This window comes from Jaculus jaculus, chromosome 7 (genome assembly GCF_020740685.1).
Source record: "Jaculus jaculus isolate mJacJac1 chromosome 7, mJacJac1.mat.Y.cur, whole genome shotgun sequence".
Lineage (NCBI taxonomy): Eukaryota > Metazoa > Chordata > Mammalia > Rodentia > Dipodidae > Jaculus > Jaculus jaculus.
In genome coordinates, this window is record NC_059108.1 from 125575168 (window position 1) to 125596846 (window position 21679).

At 40.3% G+C, this 21679-nt stretch overlaps 1 protein-coding gene across 3 annotated transcripts in view; it reads left to right on the forward strand.

The window, feature by feature from the left end:
- The window catches only part of Pcnx1 (pecanex 1), a 168365-nt gene that overhangs the window by 22500 nt on the left and 124186 nt on the right, over nucleotides 1-21679 (forward strand). The gene's annotated exons all lie outside the window — the stretch shown is intronic.

The window sequence follows — 21679 nt, forward strand, 5'->3', positions numbered from 1 at the left end:
TATTACCTCCCCATTACAATCATTGTAATTACATATATACAATATCAACCTATTAAGTATCCTCCTCCCTTCCTTTCTCCACCCTTTATGTCTCCTTTTCAACTTACTGGCCTCTGCTACGAAGTATTTTCATTCTCATGCAGAAGCCCAGTCATCTGTAGCTAGGATCCACATATGAGAGAGAACATGTGGCACTTGGCTTTCTGGGCCTGGGTTACCTCACTTAGTATAATACTTTCCAGGTCCATCCATTTTTCTGCAAATTTCATAACTTCATTTTTCTTTACCACTGAGTAGAACTCCATTGTATAAATGTACCACATCTTCATTATCCACTCATCAGTTGAGGGACATCTAGGCTGGTTCCATTTCCCAGCTATTATAAATTGAGCAGCAATAAACATGGTTGAGCATGTACTTCTAAGGAAATGAGATGAGTCCTTTGGATATATGCCTAGGAGCGCTATAGCTGGGTCATATGGTAGATCAATCTCTAGCTGCTTTAGGAACCTCCACACTGTTTTCCACAATGGCTGGACCAGATTGCATTCCCACCAGCAGTGCAGAAGGGTTCCTTTTTTTCCACATCCCCGCCAACATTTATGATCATTTGTTTTCATGATGGTGGCCAATCTGACAGGAGTGAGATGGAATCTCAATGTAGTTTTAATCTGCATTTCCCTGATGACTAGTGACGTAGAACATTTTTTTAGGTGCTTATATGCCATTCGTATTTCTTCCTTTGAGAACTCTCTATTTAGTTCCATAGCCCATTTTTTGATTGGCTTGTTTGATTCCTTATTATTTAACTTTTTGAGTTCTTTGTATATCCTAGATATTAATCCTCTATCAGATATATAGCTGGCGGAGATTTTTTTCCCATTCTGTAGGTTGCCTCTTTGCTTTTTTCACTGTGTCCTTTGTGGTGCAAAATCTTTGTAATTTCATTAGGTCCCAGTGGTTAATATGTGGTTTTATTGCCTGAGCAATTGGGGTTGTATTCAGAAAGTCTTTGCCAAGACCAATATGTTGAAGGGTTTCCCCTACTTTTTCCTCTAGCAGTTTCAAAGTTTCCGGTCTGATGTTAAGGTCTTTAATCCATTTGGACTTAATTCTTGTGCATGGCGAGAGAGAAGAATCTATTTTCATCCTTGTGCAGATATTTATCCAGTTTTCAAAACACCATTTGCTGAAGAGGCTGTCTCTTCTCCAATGAGTATTTTTGGCATTTTTATCGAATATCAGGTGGCTATAGCTACTTGGGCTTACATCTGGGTCCTCTATTCTGTTCCACTGATCTACATGTCTGTTTTTGTGCCAGTACCATGCTGTTTTTGTTACTATGGCTCTGTAGTATAGGTTAAAATCAGGTATGGTGATACCACCAGCCTCTTTTTTGTTGCTCAGTATTATTTTAGATATTCGAGGTTTTTTGTGATTCCAAATGAATTTTTGGATTGTTTTTTCTATTTCCATGAAGAAAGCCTTTGGAATTTTGATAGGGATTGCATTAAATGTGTAGATTGCTTTAGGTAAGATTGACATTTTCACGATATTGATTCTTCCAATCCAGGAACAAGGGATGTTTCTCCACTTTCTAGTGTCTTCTGCAATTTCTCGCTTGAGTGTTTTAAAGTTCTCATTGTATAGATTCTTTACTTCCTTGGTTAGGTTTATTCCAAGGTATTTTATTTTTTTTGATGCAATTGTGAATGGGAGTGATTCTCTGATTTCATCCTCTGTGTGTTTGTTGTTAGCATATATGAAGGCTACTGATTTCTGTGTATTTATTTTGTATCCTGCTACATTGCTGTAGGTTTTGATCAGCTCTAACAGCTTGCTAGTAGAGTCTTTAGGGTCCTTTATGTATAGAATCATGTCATCTGCAAATAATGATAACTTGATTTCTTCCTTTCCAATTTATATCCCTTTTATGTGTGTCTCTTGCCCTATTGCTATGGCTAAGACTTCCAAAACTACATTAAATAGAAGTGGGGACAGTGGACACCCTTGTCTTGTTCCTGATTTTAGTGGAAAAGCTTCCAGTTTTTCCCCATTTAGTAATATGTTGGCTGTAGGCTTGTCATAAATAGCTTTTATTATATTGAGATATGTTCCTTCTATTCCCAGTCTCTGTAGGACTTTTATCATGAAGAGATGTTGGATTTTGTCAAATGCTTTCTCTGCATCTAATGAGATGATCATGTGATTTTTGTCCTTCAACCCGTTTATGTAATGTATTACATTTATAGATTTGCGTATGTTGAACCATCCCTGCATCTCTGGGATAAAGCCTACTTGGTCAGGGTGAATGATCTTTTTGATATACTCTTGTATTCTGTTTGCCAATATTTTGTTGAGAATTTTTGCATCTATGTTCATGAGGGAGATTGGTCTGTAATTTTCTTTTTTTGTTCTATCTTTGCCTGGTTTTGGTATCAGGGTGATGCTGGCCTCATAGAAGGAGTTTGGTAGAATTCCTTCTTTTTCTATTTCCTGGAAAAGCTTAAGAAGCAATGGTGTTAGCTCTTCCTTGAAAGTCTGGTAAAATTCAGCAGTGAATCCATCCGGGCCTGGGCTTTTTTTAGTTGGGAGATTATTGATAACTGTTCGGATCTCCATGTTTGTTATAGGTCTATTTAAGTGATTAATCTCATTTTGATTTAATTTAGGTAGGTCATATAGATCAAGGAAATCATCCATTTCTTTCAGATTTTCATACTTTGTGGAGTATATGCTTTTATAGTATGTCCCTATGATTTTTTGAATTTCTCTGGAATCTGTTGTGATGTTACCTTGTTCATCTCTGATTTTATTAATTTGTGTCTCTTCTCTCTTTCTTTTGGTCAGATTTGCTAAGGGTTTATCAATCTTGTTTATCCTTTCAAAGAACCAACTCTTTGTTTCATTAATTCTTTGGATTGTTCTTTTTGTTTCTATTTCATTAATTTCTGCCCTAATCTTTATTATTTCTTCCCGTCTACTACTTTTTGGTTTGCCTTGTACTTCTTTTTCCAAGGCTTTAAGGCGAAGCATTAGGTCATTTACTTGCGACCTTTCTAATTTCTTAATATAGGCACTTAAGGCTATAAATTTACCTCTTAGAACTGCCTTCATTGTGTCCCAGAGATTTTGGTATGTTGTGTTCTCATTATCATTTGACTCTATAAATTTTTTGATTTCCTTTTTGATTTCTTCATTGACCCACTCATCATTTAGTAGTGTATTGTTTAGTTTCCATGATTTTGTGTATGCTCTATAGCCTTTCTTGCTACTGATTTGTAGTTTAATTCCATTGTGGTCAGATAGAATGCAAGGAATTATTTCAATTTTCCTGAATTTGTTAAGATTTGCTTTGTGTCCTAATATATGGTCTATTTTAGAGAATGTTCCATGTGCTGTTGAAAAGAATGTATATTCTGCAGCCTTTGGATGAAATGTCCTGTATATATCTGTTAGGTCCATTCCTTCTATGACCTCATTTAGTCCAGATGCCTCTCTGTTTATTCTTTCCCTGGATGACCTGTCAATTGATGAGAGTGGGGTGTTAAAGTCACCCACCACCACTGTGTTTGGTGTTATCTGTGACCTTAGTTCTAGTAGTGTTTGTTTGACGAATTTGGGAGCCCCCATGTTAGGTGCATATATGTTTAGGATTGTAATGTCCTCCTGTTGGAGTGTGCCCTTAATCAATATAAAGTGACCTTCCTTATCTTTCTTGACTAACGTCGGACTAAAGTCTACCCTGTCTGATATTAGGATAGCAACCCCTGCTTGTTTTCTAGGCCCATTTGCTTGAAACACCGTCTTCCAACCTTTCACCCTAAGATAGTGTCTATCCTTTGTAGAAAGGTGAGTTTCTTGGAGACAACAAATTGTAGGATCCTGCTTTTTAACCCAGTCTGCAAATCTGTGTCTTTTCGTTGGGGCATTGAGACCGTTGATATTAAGAGATATTATTGAAAGGTGTGTATTTATGTTTGCCATTTTTTTTTTTTGTGTGTGTGTGTGTGTGTGTGTTACTGGTTCTACCTGTGCTCTCTTCTGTTAACTGGTATTTGAGTATAGCTTGTTTTTTCTAGGTTCCTTATATGTATGCTTTTCCTTTTGTTCAGCATGGAGGATTCTATCAAGTATTTTCTGTAGAGCTGGTTTTGTCTTCAAATACTCCTTTAACCTGCTTTTGTCATGGAATGTCTTTATTTCTCCATCTATTTGAATGGATAACTTTGCAGGATAAAGTAACCTTGGTTGACAGTTGTTATCTTTCCGAACTTGGAATATATCACTCCAAGCCCTTCTGGCTTTAAAAGTTTGTGTTGAATAATCTGCTGTAATCCTGATGGGCTTGCTTTTGTAGGTAACTTGATTTTTCTCTCTAACTGCTTTCAATAATTTTTCTTTGGTTTGTGTGTTTGGAAGTTTGATTATAATATGGCGAGGGGAGGTTCTTTCTGGGTTTTGTCTGGCTGGGGTTCTAAAGGCTTCCTGTATCTGTATTGGCACCTCTTTCCCAATTTGGGGGAAATTTTCCTCTATGATTTTGTTGAAGATGCCTACTATGCCTCTGGAGTGGAGTTCTTCTCCTTCTACTATGCCCTGAATTCTTATATTGGATCTTTTCATAGTGTCCCGAATATCTTGAAATTCCCACTCATACTTTTCTATAAGTTTGTCTTTCTCTTTGTTGGACTGCATTAGGTCTGCCACCTGGTCTTCTAGCTTAGATATTCTATCCTCTCCCTCATCCATCCTACTGGTGAGATTTTCTACAGAGTTTTTTATTTCATTAACTGTGTTCTTCATTGCTAGTAATTCTGACTGGTTTTTCTTTATTATTTCTATTTCCCTATTTATGTCTTGTATTGCCTTCTTTATTTCATTAAATTGGTGTCCTGCCTCTTCTTTGATTCCTTTGATTTCCTCTTTGATTGTTTTCATGTGTTCTTTGACCTCTTTGAACATATTTATAATTATTCTTTTGAACTCTTTCTCAGGCATTTCCTCTAACTCTTTCTCACTGGAGGACATTTCTGATGCATTAATACTTTTAGGTGGATTTATATCGTCTTGCTTTTTAGTGTTTCTTGTGTTATAATGTATATATTTTTGCATCTTGGATTAAGTTAATTATTGGATTTTCTAGCTAGCTGTGTATTCTTAGCTGTATCAATTGATTTGATGTAATATATTTTCAGGGTAGGACCTTAAGGTGTTAGGTGTGGCTCTTAAGACTCTCAGAGTATCTACAAAGATGTTCTTTGGGGTTGAGTTTCCCTGCTATAGGAGTATTCAAGCAGGCTGAGTGGAATAAAATACAGGTAGATTCTAAAATTTAACTAAACACTGTACACATTCAATCAAAAACAGCCCCGAGTATGTATGCAAGAGTAGTTATTATAATGACCAGATCCTCTATCAACAAAGAGGTTAAGATTTCTGGTCTGTTGAGGGATCCAAGTCAGCTTGTGACCAAGTGAGACCCTTCCCTGGTGCAATCCCAGTTACTTTGGGTGATTTTGGTCTCAGTCAAGTTGCTGCCTGGGTCGTCGGGCTGCTGTTATGATTTGTGGAGCTGGGCACTTGCTTTTCCTACGGGGCAAACCGAGCCGCTGCTGCTGCCTCTGCTGCTGCCGTAGCTGCCACCACCGGAGCCACCACCGCTGCTGAAGCTGCCGCTGCCGTGTCCACCGCCGCTGCTCCCCCCGAAGCCGCTGCTGCGGGATCTGCCGCCGCTGCCACTCCTGGGTCCGCTGCTGCTGGGGCCGCTGGTACTGGTGCTGGAGCCACTGAAGTTGCTGCCGAACTCTGGTCCTGCTTGGGTCCTGCTGTCAGCCCAAGTTGGCGCGCCCGGTCCCGGGCCGCTGCTGTGTTCACTGGAGCTGAGTTCAGGCGGTGGGGGAGGGGAGGGAGCCGCGGCTGCTCCGGTTCTCTCGCTGCTCCACGTGTTCTTCTACCTCGGGGTCTTCTCCTCCGCTGCTCGCTGCCGCTCTCCCCTCATGTTTCCCGAGTTGGGGAGAGCGCGGTGTGAGGGGAAAATCCCGCACCTGGCTTTTCCTGCGGCTCGAGCCGAGAGTCTGGCGGCTGTCTGCTGCGCCGCGGCCGAGCTGCTGGAGCCGCTTTTCCCGCCTGTGCAGGCTCTGGATGCTCTGGAACTCTTCTACTTCTCTGCTGCCGCTTCAATTTCCTTTACACCTCACTTTTTAGTAAAAGTGTGTATTTTGCTGAGTTTTTTGGTCTTTTTCCCCCCTAGGCTGCTTTGGCGTGGTACCTATGCCGCCATCTTAACCGGAAGATAGTTCTAATTTTTATCTAATGTCTTTTTTACTGTTTTGGAAGTGAGAACTATTGATTTTTTTTAATAACCAGAATTAGCTTATTCATTCCACTCATTTCTTTGTTGTTTTAAAAAGAATTTTTACATGTGCAATCATATTTGTAAATAGAAATTTTCACTTATTTCATTTTTATTTTTTCCTTTTTTTTTAGAATTTTATTTTTTAATTATTATTATTTTGATTAACAGCTTCATGATTGTAAACAATGTCCCATGGTAATGCCCTCCCTTCTCCCACTTTCCCCTTTGAAACTCCATTATCCATCATATCCCCTCCCCCTCTCAATCAGTCTCTCTTATTTTGATGTCATCAGAACATACTTTGTATGGATATTGGTACCATCTTTTCCCTCCTCCCTGCCCCCATTCTGCAGAGTGCCCTCCACAGTGGGGTTGCTGGTATTCCCCATGGGGTTGTGGGTTATGTGTTGTGGGAACAGCAGTCAATTATTGGGATTGGCATTTTTTAACTTCCTTTTGATAGCTGTGCATTTTCTTAGGCACTTGTTTTACTTGTTACTTTATAAACATCTGTTTTAAATAATGTATTGTCTTGTTCTTTACTCTAATAGGAAATCTGATTTTAATTTTAATTTTTAAAAATTTTTTGTTTATTTTTATTTATTTATGTGAGAGTGACAGAGAGAGAGGGGGGAGGGAGGGAGGGAGAGAGGGGGATAGAATGGGCGTGCCAGGGCCTCCAGCCACTGCAAACGCCCCCTTGTGCATCTGGCTAACATGGGTCCTGGGGAATGGAGCCTCAAACCAGGGTCCTTAGGCTTCCCAGGCAAGCACTTAGCCCTCCCCACCTTTTTTAAATGGCCATGCCAGGACCTCTGCAAAAGAACTCCAGATGCATGTACCACCACCTTGTGCATTTGGCTTATGTGGGACCTGGAGAATTGAACCTGGGTCCTTAGGCTTCACTGGCAAGCACCTTAATCACTAAGCCATCTCTCCAGCCCGAAATTCTTTTGTTTTAATAGGGATTCTAGTGCCTATATTTGGAATGTTCTTTTTTCTTACTAGGTCATAGAATTATTTATCCATTTTCCATTTACTTCTAGTCATTCATCAGAATGATATTTACCTCTGTGTATCCTGAGGTCTCGTAAATCTCACTATCTCCTCTTTAGTACTTTTAATCCATATGTCCTCAGAGATATGTTTTCTTATCTTAGTCTTGTCATCTCAGTGCTCATACATTATGTACAACATCAAACATTTATTCTCATCGTATCCCTATGCATCTTCTATTTTCAGCTTTGTTTTGGTGTGCATCATATGTCCACACATGGTATATGATGTATGTAGAGGCCAAAGGAGGATGTTGCACTTGCACCTTATTTCCTTATGCCAGGCTTTCACCGAACCTGGAACTCAGGCCATCTTTGGTCACAGAGAGCCCCAGTGGTCCTCTTGTCTCCATCCCCACAACATTGGAGTTACAGGTACAAGCCCATGCCTGGCTTTTGACATGATACTGGGGACCCTAGCACAGACACTCATGTTTGTTCAGCAAGCACTCTTACCCACCGAGTCCATCTCCTTAGTCCATCTCACATTTTCTAATGCAATCCTCATCACAGCCTTGCGAGTGGAGATACTGTCATCCACAGTTTACAGATGAGGACACGGGCTTCTCGGAGGTCACTCACCGCCTGAGAGTTACACAGACCTTCTACAACTTTTCTGTTTGGCCTCAGTCACCTTCCATCCTCTTGTTCTTGTTCTACACAATCATGAAAAATACTTTCTAATGTTTTTGGTACATGTATGTGTCTGCCAGGGTCTCTTTCCTCTGCCAGTGAACTCCAGATGGATGAGCCACTTTGTGTATCTGGCTTTGTGTGGGTACTGGAGAGTTGAACCCTGGCCATCAGGCTTTGCAAGCAAGTACCCTTAACTGCTGAGCCATCTCTGCAGTCTGCATAGTTGTACTTTTATGTAAGAGGAAGAAGCATGCCATTATTTCGTATGTATAAGGTAATCCTGTTAAGTGTAAACCAAAGCAGCATTTTATGAAATATGGTAACTTAGATTACGTAGCTGCCAGTCTTGTTGACAGAATGTGTTAATGAATACTTAATTTCACTTAATCTGAGGCCTGAAAAATTATTTCTGTGTACTATATCAGAAACAGATGGGCTAAGCAAATAGGTCAAGCTATTTAAGTTGGGTTTCATGAGTCAGCTTCTGGTCCTTGTTACCGTACAGAAATTCAGTCTTACCTATTCACCCAGGGATTTACTTAGACTCATTAATAAGGAAAAGACTGATGATAAGCCAGAATGTCATTTATGAAGGTAGATAGTATTAATTTACTTTAAACATAGTACAGAATACCCCCACCCTCCTTCCAGAATTAAGTTTACTAAAAAACAACAAAGAAACAAATAAATCAAGACACTATTGGTGCCTTTCAAGCTATGTCTTCATGTAATAATTCTTTCAGATCTCAGTTTGAGAATTTTTTGATAAAAAGTGTATCTGGTCTCTAAATGGATGGTGTTAAAGGATAAAGTCTGTTCCATATTATTTCTTCTAAAGGAATAAATACTTATACTTTCTGCTTTTACTTTGTTGTCTTGGTGCATTTTAAAAATGAGTTATAATTCCCAGTTATTTTTGATTATGCTGTAGATTTGCTGCTGCCTGATGGCTTGGTGATAGGTACCTAATCTCATCAGAAAGCATTTCAGTACATAGGATGGATTAGTTTGGAAATGACATTATCAATTTTAAGCTGTTGGGCATGTTATATTTAGAGATTTACTTCTTAGTTACTTTCAGTTTTGAAAAATTTCACAATATACTGCTATTTCTGACAAATCCTTGCAGGTAGGAATTGTGTGTGAGACCTTTAGGAATTACTTGAAATTTACTCCCTTTTTGTTCTCTATCATTTTAAAGATGATTTTGGCAACTAGGGGAGAGCTCTGCTGTTAAAAGTATACCTCACATTCCCCCTCCATCTTTCTCTTGTTTGCTAGAAACAGTGCATTATTGGGGTTGCTTACAGGAGCATGAGTGAGGGTCACTTTCAGGAACAAGGGTGACTGACAGGCAGCTGCATCACTGAAAAGCCCCTTCTCCAGTTTGGTGATAGTTCGTGGAAGCTGTGTCTTGTGCAGGCCGCTTGACTGCTCAGTCTTCTGTCCCCAGCAGCTGTTATGGTGGGAACTTGTCAGTCCTGTAAGTTTCAGGAGCTTCTTGATCCGTGTAAATGTTCATCTACCTTATTCACTGTATACCTGTCCTTTGGTGTCCTTAGATTCGTTCCAGGATGCTCCCCCACCCAAACCTGAAATGCTCAATTCCCTAACATAAAATGATGTATTATTTGCCTACACTTATTATACACATTCTCATCTATGCTCCAAATCATCTGATTATCTGCAGCACTTAATATAGTGTGAGTGCTGTGTGAATAATTGTTATACTCCATTATTTGTGGGAAAATGACAGGAAGTCTGTACATGTTCAGAAAAATGCAAAACTTTTTTCTTTTCTGTGACTTATTTTTATTCTGCAGTTGGTGGACTCTACAGGTATGGAATCCATGGATATGGAGAACTGATAGTGTATTTGATTATGGGACAGGGTCTCAACTCCAGAGAAATGTAACTCAACAAAGAAACAAATGTTATATTATTCATTGTAGAGGTTCTTGTATCCCTTGCTCCTGATGTTCTTTTTAAAAATACTTTTTATTTACTTATTTGTAAGAAGAGGCAGTGGGGGAGAAAATGAATGAGAAGAATGAGAAAGAATGAGTGGGCACGCACCAGGCCTCCTGCCGCTGCAAACCAATTCCAGATGCTTGTCCTACATTGTGCACCTGGCTTTACATGGGTACTGGGGAATTGAACTTAGGCTGTCAGGCTTTGTAATGCTGAGCCACCTCTCCAGCCTGCATAGCTTGTCTTTTAAAACCAAGTCTTAGGTGTGATGGCTCATTCCCTTAATCCTAGCGTTTGGTAGGCTGAGGCAGGAAAATTTCCATGAGTTCAAGACTAGGCTGGGTTACAGAGTGAGTTCCAGGTCAGCCCTAGGGTAGAGCAAATCCCTGCTTCACAAACCAAAGCAAAACAGAAAAAAAAAAAAAAACACCTTACAATTTTTAACATTACATAACTATTATTAGTGTTACAACTTATGTGCAAATATTGAATGCCATATTAATGAATTGTTATAGATTAAGTAGGTTATAGATATAGTGATACATATTTATGGGATGCATGTAAAGAAAAAACCCAAACAGTTGTTTTAGTAAAGAACAAATGGATTTATTTGTGATAAAAGAGAATTTCCAGTAATTGTATCATGCTATATAACTTCAGTTTTATAACTCTGTTTATACTGAAAGATATTGATATGCTATATAAATCTCTATTCAATAACTCATTGGCTACTGGAATGCACAAAGTTCTGTTGCTAAATAGGTATGTGAAATACTCGAGTAAGAAAAGTAATATGTCACTACAGTTTGTAGATTCAAAAGCCACTTTTTGTGGGAAGGGTACTTTTGTGTTTTAAAATAAAAGTATGGGGAAAGTATTAGGACATACACGAGTATTTTGTTCTATTAGTATACATACTTATCTTTATTTCTTAGAGGGCTTTTTCATCCCATAATTTCTGTGTCTGTGCATTTCTTGTCTTCTGTGGTTTTAGTTGCTCGTCTCTAGATCCTAGTACAGTGATTTACTTGTCCAGGAAAAAAAAAGGCTCACTCACCATTCCTTGATAATGAATGAAATGTATATTAGCTTAGTCCCTTCTCAAATGGGTGATGAGCATAAAATTTAACTATTGTTTTCCAAAGAAGCAACATTTTCTTTCAGTGAGAAATATAAATGCAAATTTATGTTATGGAGTGATGTAATTGTGAAATTCAAACATTAACATAAAAGATAGAACCACTACTGTTAAAGTGTGTAGGAAAAATTCAAAATTGTAGAAATATGGCTGAAGTTTCAATAGTTAGTACTTGTAAATTAGTTGCTTTTGGGAAAAATGTATTCTTAGTTATTTTCCTAGCTGGGCCTCTAAACTCAATTTGACCTATTGTGTAGTTGTATTTATGAAGTATTTTGCCTCCTTGTGAGAAGGAGCACCTGAACCTCAAGACTGAGACATTGCTTCTCCTTGTCGAGACATTGCTTCTCCTTGTCTTGTGCAGCATCATCCTCTGAAAGAAAACATCCACTAGAATGCTTTACCTCAACTCTCAAAGGAGACTGGCAAGAGGGCTAAACCCCGAGAGCCATGGCCTCAGCTATCTGGATCTTCTGTCTGTCCTTTGGGGGCAGCTTGTGTGTGGAAATTGGAAGGCTTATCAAAAGCATTCATTTTTTTTAAAAACCCAACCTTTCCCTTCATCTTGATAGGCAGTCATTTGGTAGGCAAACATTTGATTGCTGAGTCCCTCCTTCCCTTCTTCTCCTTTTCTTTCCCTTCCTTTTGTTTCTGTCTCCCTGCCTTTTCTCCAGTATACTTGCCTTGAGCCACAATCGGAAGGTGATACAGCACTGAAATTGGATTCCACATGTTGTGGGAATTAGCATATCTGTTTGCTCTTCTTTTTAAAAAATATATGTTAAATATGTCCTTATCTATTTGTGAAGGGGGGAGAGAGACTGTGTGAACTATGGTATGAGTGGACCAAGACACCTGGCTGCTGCAAACAAGCTCTAGACACATGTGCCACTGTGTATATCTGGCTTTGTGTGGGTATTGGGGAATTGAACTCGGTCCAGCAGGCTTTGCAAACAAGCATCTTTAAGGGTTGAGTCATCTCCCCAGCCCATTTAAAAAAAAAAAAAAACAACTTTTATTTATTTGAGAGAGGGAGAGAAAGTATATATGTGTGAGCCAGAGCCACTGCAAACAAACTCCAGATGTATGCCCCTTCCTGCATCTGGTTTTACATGAGCACTGGAGAATAGAAACCAGAATACCAGGCTTTGCAAGCAGGTGCTTTTAACTGGTGATCCATATGTCCAGCCCTTTTAACAAATTACTTACTTGAAGCCAGGCATGGTGAGGCACACCTTTAATCCCAGTACTTGGGAGGCAGAGGTAGGAGGATCACTGTGAGTTCAAGGCCACCCTGAGAATACATAGTGAATTCCAGGTCAGCCTGAGCTAGAGTGAGACCCTACCTCAGAAAATTTAAAAAAAAATTATTCATTTCAGATAGAGAGATAGATATACACATACACCAGGGGCGGGGGAGAAGTTCTGTTGGACCAGAGTCTCACTGTAGCTCAGGCTAACCTCATACTTGTTCTGTAATACATGTTGGCCTCATTCACAATAGTTCTATGTAAGCCTCCTGAGTGCTGGCATTAAAGGCATGTACCCACCATGTGTGACTCTAAACACACTACACACATACACACTTTTTGTTTGTTTGTTTGTGAAGGTAGGGTCTCATTCTAGTCCAAGCTGACCTGGAATTCACTATAATTTTATATATTTTAAAATTTATTTGTATGTATGCATGCACATGTAAGGTTGCACCAGGCTCTCTTGCTGCTGCAAATGAATGTTTGATACTTGAGCCACTTTTTGGTGTCTGGGTTTATGTAGGTGTTGGGGAATTGAACTCCAAGCTGTTAGGCTTTGCAAGCAAGTGCTTTTAACCACTTAGCCATCTCTTCAGACCCTTATCTGCCCTTCTTGTGAGTAAGTCTAGAGTGATTTTTGCATCACATGAGTAGGTAGAGGTACACCTCTCCCTCCTTTTTTCCCTCCTCAGCCTCAGGTTTACAGTTAGAAAAGTTAGAACTCCAGCCAGTGTCTGTCTGTATTCACGGAAAAGGGCCTGCTCTTTTCCCAAGTAGTTACTTCTCTCCAGTACAAACAACCATGGGACTGACAGTTTGGGTAGACAGAGGCAGCTGTCCTGTTTTCATCTCCTGATATGCTGGGAACAGTTGGTCATGAAGTTATGATGGATGGGCCTTACAGTTCAGGTCAGAATTACTATCTCTAGTTTGTTGTGTTTTTTCTTGAGTAGATCATGAAGCATGCTACATTCCATTTCTGCTAATTTTTGCTTTTATCTACCAGCTGTGTTTTTTTTTTTTTGGCTCTAGTTTAATGTTTTATATATATTTATGATTTTAGGGTGGTATGGGAAAGTGAACCTAGGTCCTTATGTTTGCTAGGCAGACATTCTGCCAATGAGCTGCATTCCCAGTGCTCTTCTTACTGTTTGTTCTGAGAAAGGGTCTCACTAACTTTACCAGGCTGGCCACAAATTCAGTGTAGTCCAGAAAGATCGTGAACATTTGGTTCTATTACCTTCGTTTCCTTAGTAGCTAGGATTTGCAAGCCTGTATCACCAGGCTCAACTAATACTTAGTTTTTTTGTGTGTGTGTGTGCTTGTATGTGTACAGTGTGGTAGGTGTGCGATATGTGTTGTGTGCACGTTTGTGCATGAGAATGCTGAAGGAGAACATTAGTATCTTCTTATTACTTGTCTATGTGTTTCTTTCTTTAAGAAGAAGTCTCTCTGTAGACCAAGTATTATCCTTGGATAATTATCAGGAGCCGCAGCTATTCCCTGATTTCTGCTCCCTGCAGACTGGGGTGACAGATTCGGGTGGCCATGCCCAGTTTTTTTTTTTTTTTTTTTGAGGTAGGGTCTTACTCTAGCCCAGACTGACCTGGAATTCACTATGAGTCTCAGGGTGGCCTTGAACTGACAGTGATCCTCCTTCCTCTGTCTCCCAGTGCTGGGATTAAAGGTGTGCTCCACCACGCCCAGCTTTTTGTTTTTTTTTTTTAACCTCAAGGTAGGGTCTTACTCTAGCCCAGGCTGACCTGGAATTCACTCTGTAGTCCCTGGCTGGCCTTGAACTCATGGTGATCCTTCTACCTGTGCCTCCCAAGTGCTTGGAATTAAAGGCATGTGTCTCCATGCTTGGCTTCATGCCCAGCTTTTTGTGTGGGTGCTGGGAAGTCAAACTTGAGAGATCTCCAGCCCAAGACTCCCTCATGTTTAAGTGGCAAGTATTCTTAACTGCTATGCCATCTCCCCAGCCTCTAACTTAAGATTTTTTAATAGATAATTTTAAAACATATATATATATATATATGTTATATATATGTGTGTTTTATATATATATATAAATATATATTTTGATCATTTTCCTTTCCAATTACCCTTTTTTGGCCTCCCAATCTTTTTTTTTCTTAAATTTATTTATTTATTTATTAGAGACAGACAGAAAGAGGCAGAGAGAAGGAGAGAGAGAATGGGCGCACCAGGGCCTCCAGCCACTGCAAACGAACTCCAGATGCGTGCACCCCCTTGTGCATCTGGCTAACGTGGGTCCTGGGGAACAGAGCCTCGAACTGGGGTCCTTAGGCTTCACAGGCCAAGTGCTTAACCGCTAAGCCATCTCTCCAGTCCTGGCTTCCCAATCTTGAACCACTTCTTCTTTCCAACTAGTTGCTCATATTTAGATGTCTTTTTTTGCCCTCCTCTATCATCTCTGACAACACATTAATGAGCCCACTACTGTGCTGGTCTTGTGATGGTAACAATTGCTGTGAGGTGATATAATACTTATTTTTATTTTATTATTTTTTTTAAAGAGATTGGTAGAACAGAGAAAACTTTTAAAGTCAAGAAAAGTTGAACGGTTTTATCTCAAATATAATGATTGTATGGATTTAACATAAAAATCCAGATAAATGTTTTGAATATGGAAACAAAACCATTTTTTCAACTTTTTTTTTTGAGGTAGGGTCTCACTGTAGCCCAGGCTGACCTGGAATTCACTAAGGCGTCTCAGGGTGGCCTCGAGCTCATGGCGATCCCCCTACCTCTACCTCCTGAGTGCTGGGATTAAAGGCATGTACCACTACATCCAGCTTTTTTCAACTTTTAAAAATATTTCTTTGAGGGCTGGAGGGATTGCTTAGAGGTTAAGGAATTTGCCTGCAAAGCCAAAGGACCCAGGTTCTATTCCCCAGGACCCACGTTAGTCAGATGCACAAGGGGGTGCTTGCATCTGTAGTTCATTTACAATGGCTGGAGGCCCTGGTGCTCCCATTCTCTCTCTGTCTCTCTCTCTCCCCCCTCCCTCTTTCCCTGTCAAATAAATAAAATATATAAAGATATTTATTTGAGAGAGAGGGCAAAAAAGAGGGAGGGAGGGAGAATGGGAGAGAGAGAGACAGAGAGAGAGAGAGACAGAAACCATCTCTCCATCCTGTTTTCAACTCTTTGTTGATAACTTCTATATAAGTGTGAACAGTAAGCCATAATAATGCCCTACTACCTACTACCCCTATTGCCCCTTCCCAGATCCACCTCCACTGAATCCCTCCTTTCCAGTTAGTGTCTTCTGTTTTGATGTCATAATTACCCCTTCCTTCCACCTTTATATTATGAAGGTCATGTATATGTTATGTCAGGCGCTGTGAAGTCATGAACATCAGGGCCATTTTGTGTCTGGAAGACAGCATTCTATGCAGTCCTACCCTTCCTTTGGCTCTTAGATTCTTTCCAACTATTTTGCAATGGACCTTGATCCTTGGAGGGTGTGGTGGAAATGTCTCACTTAGTGCTGAACACTCCACTCTCTTAGTGTTTTGATGAGTTTTGAATCCTCCCAGTAGTCACCACCATCTGGAAAGAGAAGCTTCTCTAACCAGAAGTGAGAGTGGGGCTGGAGGGATGGCTTAGCAGTTAAGGTGTTTGCCTGCAAAGCCAAAGGTCCAGGTTCAATTCCCCAGAACCCACGTTAGCCAGATGTACAAGGGGGCGCACGCATCTGGAGTTCGTTTGCAGTGGCTGGAGGCCCTGGAGTGCCCGTTTATTCACTCTCTCTCTCCCTCTTTTTCCGTCAAATAAATATATAATTTTTTTTAATTGAGAGTGCCATTAATATATAGGCATAAAATCAGTGTTTAGAGGGCAGTTTGGTGGGTATACTGTATGCATTTAGCCTGACAACAGTAGTCATTACTTCTGTGGCTTATAAGCTCCCAGCCATAGGTTTTTGATTAGGTTTTCAGTACCAGTCATGTATTATTCCTCTTGTGGAGTGATCTTCCAGTCTAATCAGAGAGCAGTTGGTTTTCCGTTAACAGACATGCCACTTTTGCACCAATTGATACATTTAGCCTGGCTGGGTAGCCATAAAGCTTACAGTCTCCACTGCTGGTTAAAACTGTCGGTTGACCTCTCTCTTCAAAAGGGCTGCATGCAACACAGCTCTTTCCTGTATTGACTGCTAGTCAACAGGGTGGAAGTTTCCAGCTCAGCTCCAACTTGATTTCTTAGTGAACTGCAACCCAAGCATGTGGAGTCTTCAGCAATAGGTTCTTACCATCCAGTTCTGGTGGGCAACCAGGGCCTTGGCAATGGCCTGTAATATTTTGGGGGGCATTAGTACCCACGCAAAGCCAGATGCTCCATATACTTTCTCTTGGTCTGTCTGTCTCTCAAATAAATTGCTCTTTCTCCAAAAAGGTGCTTGATTAAACAAACTAACAGATGAATAAAATAGTGTTTCATTTAGAGCAGAGATTAGCATAATATGTCCCATATCAATGCATATGACCCATGAGCTAGGCATGATGGGACCTTCTTTACTCCATCTCCCTTTCTTCTTCCATCTGTCCTTTCTTGTTCCTTCTTTCTGTTCTTTCCTTGGTCTCACACTAGCTCAGGCTAGCCCAGAGCTCAGGGTTGATCCTCCAGCCTTTGCCTCCCTGTGTTGGGATTACAAGTGTGTACCAATGTTCCCTGTTAGGTTTTACATATTTTTAAAAATAATTTTACTTATTTATTTGTAAGCAGAGAGCTAGAAGAGGGACAGAGAGAATGGGTGCACCAGGGCCACGAGCCACTGCAAACGAATTACAGACGAATGTGGCATTCTGTGTATCTGGCCTTACATGGGTACTGGAGAATTGAACCTGGCTTTGCAGGCAAGCACCTTAACTGCTGAGCCCTCTTTCCAGCTCAGGTTTTATATATTGTAATAGTTTAAAAAATAAGAAGTGCCGGGTGTGGTGTCGCACGCCTTTAATCCCAGCACTCGGGAGGAGGCAGAGGTGGGAGGATCACCATGAGTTCAAGGCCACCCTGAGACTACATAGTGAATTCCTGGTCAGCCTGGGCTAGAGTGAGACCCTACCTCAAAACACCAAAAAACAAAACAAAACAAAAGACATTTTGTGTTGATATATAAACTTCAAATTTAATTTTTTAAATTGTATTTTATTGGTCTATTTTATTGGAACATGTCATGCTCATTTGTGCATATCTGGTCTGGCCATTCTGACTAGCGGGAGAGTAAGTAATTACAGGAGGTCATCTACAGATCGGGACATACTTCTTGCTGGACTTCACATGAAAAAAGTTTGCTGAGGGGTATAAAGTGACAACCAGGTAGAAAGAATAAATGGGAATGTTCTGTTTTAGAGGTTGTAACCTCTGTTGTAACATATAACTCAAGTAGCTAGAGAGGATGGAATGCTTTTATTTCAAAGAAATGATAAATACTTGAGGTGATGGATAACCTAAGTATCTTGGATTGGTCAATATACACTATAAAACTGTACCTCATGCTGTACCTCAAAAAGTACAGTTCCTTCCTGTCAGTAAACATTAAAACATTTGGTGTTGGGAGCTGGCTCAGTGGATGAAGCAGTTGCTGCTCAAGCCTGAGTACCTGAGTTTAGACCCCCCGACCCCACAGAAAAGCCTCTAATTCCAGCACACTGATGTGAGAAGTGAGACAGATAGGAGGACTTCCCAGAATCTTGAATGATTGTGGACCAGCTAGCCTAGTGAGCCCAGCAGTGAGCAACAGTGAGAATGAGAAGGCGAGGGCTCATGCTTGAAAGTTGCCCTCTGACTTCCGCACACTGCTGCGGCATGCATGTGCCCCTCTCTCCTCACACACACCTTGCTCATCACCCTGGAGTCAAAATTTCTCTTCCCATTTTGAGATCCAGTGACTTAAGTCTTTGTGCCTCAGCTTCTCCATCTGTAAAATAGCAGAGTTCATAATACAGCCAGCCTGATGGGGTGATTGTGATGGTTAAATGCTGTATGTGAAGTACTTAGTACTATGAGATGTTAGTTGATACTGTCAGATGTAGTTGAAAATCACTTTGTAATGTAGATTGCAAGAGAGTCATTGAAGTCAGTTCAGTGGATGGAAAAGTGTTAAGAAAACAATATGACAGTGGTATATTTCCAGAGTTTGAGTCAGCGGTACAGGAAATAGGGAATATTATGAACCCCAAATAAAGCATAGGCCTTGAGCATCTGCCCTTACATTGCTGCCGAAGGAATGATTGTTATCTAAAAGGCAGATTTTTTTGTTGTTGTTTAGCGTGTTTAGTCATGGTTGGGGGAGGGGTTCATTCAGCAGACTTTTTGAAATGAAAAAAAAAAGTTGCCTCATGATCATAATTCTGCTCTGACCATTTCTGTGATTCCAAGTGGCTTCCTCAAGTATCCCATCAGATATGTCTTTGAAATCTTAATGGCTTAAGCCTGTTGTTTGTGAAGTAAAAGCTGTCAGAGCTGGGCGTAGTGGCACAAGCCTTTAATCTCAGCACTTGGGAGGCAGAGGTAGGAGGATCACCATGAGTTCGAGGCATGCTGAGACTCCATAGTGAGTTCCTAGTCAGCCTGGGCTAGAGTCAGACCTTACCTCAAAACAAAACAAACAAACAAACAATCAAAAACAAAAACAAAAACAAAAGCTGCCAGGATGCCCAAAGTGGCACATGTATCTGGAGTTGGTTTGCAACAGCAGAATGCTGTTTTGAGCAGGTGCCTTCCTGCCTGAGATGGAGCCATCCTTTTGTCCAAGGCATCCTGGCTGTGTTCACTATCCACCCCTTAGTTACTTGGCTACCTAGGTTAGCAGCTCCATGGTGGCAATACTGTAGTTGTTGTGTCCAGGTAACCTTTATATTACGGAATGGGCCCAGAGCTCCGCTGTAATGGTGCTGACAATTCACACACTGAGAAGATCAAGAAAATACAGCATGGAATGAGTTTGCATTTGGCGTTCAGTATTTTATGTGATGAAAAAACAGATCAACTTTTATTCTCCAGGGCTTTTACTACGTTCTGATCATCAGCATCATCAGCATTACTTTAAAGACAGTATTCACAATAAAATATTATAGCTTAAATATTAAGTATCCTTTGGAAATGCCAGTACGTTTTTTTTAAGTATTATTTATTTTAATAGAACAAAACTAGCATTAAGGTAATAGTTACTTGGCAGAAGACTTAAAAGTTTTAATTTAGAACTAGAAAGTTAAATAAGACATAAAATTATACTTTAAATATAGACCTAAGCAGTATAGGGCTGGAGAGATGGCTTACTGGTTAAAGGCACTTGCAAAGCCTTATGACTCATGTTCGATTCCCCAGGACCCATGGAAAGCCAGATGCATAAATTGGTGCCGGAGTCTCTCAATATTTAATAAACAGTACTATATTGTAAACTATTCTTTTATTCCAAGAATCTACTTTGTATGCGCTTATTGCTAATTAGAATTGTGACAGTTTCTGGAAAATCTTTTGTCTTTATTATTTATTTATTTGAGAGAGAGAACAAGGCAGAGAGAGGGAGGGAGAAAGTAGGCATGCCAGGACCTCTAGCCACTGCAAACAAACTCCAGATGCATGTGTCACCTTGTGCATCTGGCTTACATGGGTCCTGGGGAATTGAACTTGGGTCCTTTGGTTTTCAAGCAAGTGCCTTAAACTAAGGCAAAGCCATCTCTCCAGCCCTGGAAAATCTTTCTTTGAAGATAAAATATTTATGATTTAAGAAAACATAAAAGCAAATGGCCAAAAAACCTCCTGTTACCCTTTTGGTTTATAATTACAATCCATAAAACTGAAGAATAATGAGCTAACTAGTGTTTAGTTATTTTTGTGTTTGATTTTCATGTTTGATTTTGGTGTTTGTGCTGCAAGAAAGATGCCTTTACAAATTTCTTAATTTCTATGGTTTCACAGTTGTAAAGAGTTGATGATCCCTCTGGCTTTGTGCTGCTGTACTAGGTTGTCCTGGGATAAATTAAGCCCCAAGCAGTAATGCTTGTGGAATAGAGCACATATCTAAGCATAGTTCTCAATGGCACTTTCACCTATTTTGGGAAGAGTGAACTTGTTCAAGCACAGCTGCCCTCTATCCTTTGGAAATCCCAGCAGTGACCATGGACAAAACTTGTGCACCTAAACTACAGGACCTAATGTAAACAAGCACCTTTGGACATTTGAGTGTAAAGAACAAGTATTACTCATCTGATAATGATTTCCAGGATGCATAGGTCACTGTGTGTGTGTGTGTTTTTTTTAATTACTTTTTTTTTGATTGGTTTTTTAAGGTAGGGTCTCACTGTGGTCCAGGCTGACTTGGAATTAACTATGTAGTCTCAGGGTGGCCTTGAACTCATGGCGATCCTCCTACCTCTGCCTCCTGAGTACTGGGATAATTTCTTTTTTTTTGAGGTAGGGTCTCACTCTAGCCCAGGCTGACCTGGAACTCACTGTGTAGCCCCAGGCTGACCTAAAACTCACAGTGATCCTCCTAACTCTGTCTCTAAGTGATGGGATTAAAGGTGTGTAGCACCATGCTTGGCTACAGATTAATTTTTTCAAGGTAGAATCTCTAGCCCAGGCTGATCTGGAACTCATTGTGTAATTCCAGGCTAGCCTCAAACTCATGGTGATCTTCCTACCTCTGCCTCTTGAGTGCTGGGTTTAAAGGCATGTACCACCACTTCTGGCACCATTTTTACTTTTTAAAAACAAGAATAATTTTGTTTTTAGCCTTTTCAGTGTTTTTTTAAATGTTATTTTCTGTTTTATAACAGGTTATACTCTTTTATCCCCTTGCCCCTTCTCTCAGTTCTTGGGGGTGCTCGTTAGTAGGGTTATGGTATTCACTGTGGGATCCTGAAGGCCTTAGTCATTCTCTTTTGGGGGTGGGGACCATGATTTAGGGCATTCCAACCCACTCTATGGCTCTTACAATCTTTCCACCATCCTCTTTCTAATGTTCCCTGAGCCATGGCATACCTGTTAGAAGACTGGTTTAGTGTTTTGTTCTCTGTAGCCTGTTTTCTGTTTTGATGGGTTTTGATTGACTATAATGTCTGTCACCGTTGCTCTGGAGCTAGTTGTCAGGCTAGCATTGAGAACAGTATTCATGTCACAGCTTCCTCTGTAATTTCTCCTAGGTCCTGGCAGTTGTGATAGTGGTGGCACATCTCATGGTGGATGATGGCTCTTGGATCTCTTGTTTTCTTTGCCATTTCTTTCTTTCTCC